This window comes from Sinocyclocheilus rhinocerous, unplaced genomic scaffold (assembly GCF_001515625.1).
Source record: "Sinocyclocheilus rhinocerous isolate Xijiao unplaced genomic scaffold, SAMN03320098_v1.1 scaffold3945, whole genome shotgun sequence".
Classification (NCBI taxonomy): Eukaryota; Metazoa; Chordata; class Actinopteri; order Cypriniformes; family Cyprinidae; genus Sinocyclocheilus; species Sinocyclocheilus rhinocerous.
In genome coordinates this window covers 46,846-50,511 of record NW_015641830.1, presented here as the reverse complement: position 1 = coordinate 50,511, position 3,666 = coordinate 46,846, and the positions used below count along the sequence as shown (strand labels likewise).

Below are 3,666 nucleotides of genomic sequence, written 5' to 3'. Positions count from 1 at the left end.
ATCTGTGGCTTTTCTCTTCGCTTTCACAAACCGATCCATCTCCCATTCTAATTACGTCCTTTGGCTGTTTACTGTTTTATTTCTTTTCTTTTTCTGCTGATGGCCCACGCTCGACTTGAAGCAGCGCTGCTTAGACCGATGGGTGTGTCATCAAAGTACTGCCAGAGCTATAAGAGAGCGCGGACGTCTCCATATGCTTTCTCTCGCTCGCCGTACTTTGATGGCAAAGGCTACACCGATCAATCTTCAAGTGGAACACGCCTCTTTACTCTGGCGTGTCACGTGACCGAGTGTAATCGCAGTCTCTGCGATTGAAAAATCTTGTTTTTTCATACCGCGATATTATCGCAAATGCAATTAATCGTTCAGCCCTACCTACATTGTTCAACCAATCGGAACAAAAACAGGGCAAAAAAGTTATCTGGAGTCTTATTAGCAAAAGTTGTCAAAACCAAGTTGAAGTTCCATTGTCAGTTGGGACAAGATGCAAAAACACTGAAATGGCTATAACTCTTGAATGGAATGATGTACCTTCACCAAACTTGGAACACATATGAATGAGCTCAATCTTTGGTCAGATTACAAAAATTGGGGAGTTTGACCACTTGGTGGTGCTATAACATGAAAAAAACTTTAAAATGGCTGTAACTACACACCCATTAGCCTGAATGGTGGTATCTCAAAAAACTGAGATGGTGTATCTCAAAAAACATGGCTGCCAAACATGGCCGATTTTCACAAGTATTAATACAAAAAGTTACAAAACAAAACGTTATCAAAAGCTTTTTGATAGACCTAACCATTCTCAAATAACACACGTATGAATTTGACAACGAGCTTGCCAAAGTGGACATGAGGCTATATCTCCTCAAAGCTTTATTGCATTCAGACCAAACTTGACATTTGTAATGACAATCATGTCCTGAGGTTACCTGTACAATTTCAGCACAGTGTCACCTAGAGGTCAGGAGATATTAAAAATGCCAAAATGGAGCTAAGGCTTGTTTCTCTGGAATTCACTGGCATATTGGCACCAAACTATGTGTGTGTCATCATCACCACATTAATTTGGGAGTAGCGCCACCTATTGGTCAAAAGTGATAAATCATTAAAGAATGTTTCTAGTGATCTTATTTATTATTTTTTACCCTTTTTGGGTAAAATCATCTTAAAATGTCTATAATGGCTCAAAGGTCTTAAAACGCTTGAACCCTGATAATTGCTGCTTGCAGCAATATTTGTTATTGTCTTTGCTCAAATGAAAACAAATGAATCTGTCGCCCTTTCAGCCTTATTCACCTGTTGGCAGTGATCATCATCTCCATCCTGTCAGACGAGTCGTTATCCCATTTCATCACGCGGAAAGTTCCCAGAAACTGAGTCTAGAAAACAATACAGTCCATAGAAAGTAGAAATAGTAGAAAGATGTTTGTAGCAATGCCAAGGGAATAATTGAACTGACCGAATGAAAACCTTGAATTCTAAATGAAGAACCTGACTTTGTGTCTGTCAAATGCAAACGCGCGAATACTGTCTGTGTTTTATTGTCACTATCTGAAGAACAGAATGATTCTTGGCTTTAAGTCACATGTGTATAGCCCGTTTATCAACTGTTCAAATAAAAGTACATGTGATACCTTGATAAAATAAGAAGTAAAAAATAAAGAAACAAAGTTTGTCTGTCTGTCTGTGTGTGTGTGTGTGTGTGTGTGTGTGTCTGTCTTTCTGTCTGTCATTGTGTCATCACTTACTGTGGTGCCTCTGCGGTACACCGGTAGATTGATGCTGCAGGTTGTTCTGTTCGTAGCACCGCTGTCCCGATCACCACAGCTGCTTCGAGTCCGACTCGGCTGTTTGTAACACACACACACAGACACACACACACAAAACTTAGAATGGAAGAATTGGCTCCCTTTCAGTTCATAACCATGCCCCATAGGAAGACGAATCAGAATGACATAAATAGGAATTTTAATGAAAATTAATTGTTCTTCTAACCTGGTCCACAAGTTAGAAAATATGATGAAATATATAAACTATACACAGTTGTCTACATTTGAAGCAAACCTATCCATCCATCTATTTTGAACTTTACAAAAAACTTCAAAACTTAAAAAAATAAACAAATAAAACATTTAATCCAACATTACCTTTTTAGTTAAAATAGTCATATTAATTTATTTGCATTTTAGTTCATTTTAATTTAACTTCCTTACATTCAAATTTGAATTGCAATTCTGCAAGTCTCATGTTTGATGCCAAAACTCTAATTCAGGAACTGAACTGGAATTTAAAAGGCATGCTCAGTTCGATTTTAAATGGCACACAGCTCTGTTTAATAGCTTTTACTGGAAATTAAATGAAAACCCTTTTTTGTAGTGGATACAGGTTCTAATTCACATGTACATTTCTGAAGATGGAAGGACTATAATCGCTCAAATACTGAGGTGCTAAACCACTCAGGGCTTTATAAGTAATTTGCAAGATTTTATAATGTACACAATGTTTAATAGGGAGCCAGTGCAGTGTTGACAGAACCGGGCTAATATGGTCATACTTCCTGGTTCTAGTAAGAACTCTAGCTGCTGCATTTTGGACCAGCTGGAGTTTGTTTATTAAGCGTGCAGAACAACCACCCAATAAAGCATTACAATAATCTAACCTTGAGGTCTCGAACGCGTGAAATAACATTTCTGCATTTGACATTGAGAGCATAGGTCGTAATTTAGAAATATTTTTTAGATGAAAAAATGCGGTTTTACAAATGCTAGAAATGTGGCTTTCAAAGGAAAGATTGCTATCAAATAGCACACCTAGGTTCCTAACTGATGACGGAGAATTGACAGAGCAGCCATCAAGTCTTAGACAGTGTTCTAGGTTATTACGTGCAGAGGTTTTAGGTTCTATATTTAACACCTCTGTTTTTCAGAATTTAGCAGTAAGAAATTACTAGTCATCCAGTTTTTTATGTCAACTATGCATTCCGTTAGTTTTGCAAATTGGTATGCTCCGATGAGCGGTGAAGAAATATAGAGCTGCATAACAGCATGAAGTGACAAGCAGTGAAAACTACCGTCGCAGAAACTTCATACAGTAAAGCTGAAGAATCTTAGATACTTAAGAGTTGACTGACGCTGAATATCAGAGTAAAATCTGATATTTGTAGACTCACCTCGACATACTCCTCCGTCCTGCTGTGAACATCAAGAACAGCCATAGAGTTTCCAGACAACATATCAGTTTGTGAGAAATTCATTCTTATCTTCAGAGGAGAGACTGTGTCTGCAACACAGCGCTGAAACAAACACAACGTTCACCATCAGACTGAAGCTCTGAGATTGGCTGAAGCTGACTACACGAGATAGACGACACGTACCAGCATGAAGATGGAGAAGCTGAAACAGGAGGACCCAGAATCCAGCAGGACAAACTTCTGCAGAGTCCTGGACGATGAATTCCTTTGGTCAAAGAATCCTCGACTCATTTTTCGTACCGCATCCACATTCAGATTCAGAGAAACATTCAGCTTCTTCTCCAGAGATCCTGAGAGACATGAGAGGGTAAAGCCGGGCTCACACTACAGGAGTTTTAAAATCCTAACCGATTATGAAATCTGGTTGCAGCACACACATAAGGAGAATCTTTGCAGATTATCTTCTCTCAAAT

General features: G+C 38.6%; 1 pseudogene; it reads right to left on the bottom strand.

The window, feature by feature from the left end:
- LOC107755316 (integrin alpha-M-like) overlaps window positions 1-3,666 on the bottom strand; it is a 16,817-nt pseudogene that overhangs the window by 6,938 nt on the left and 6,213 nt on the right.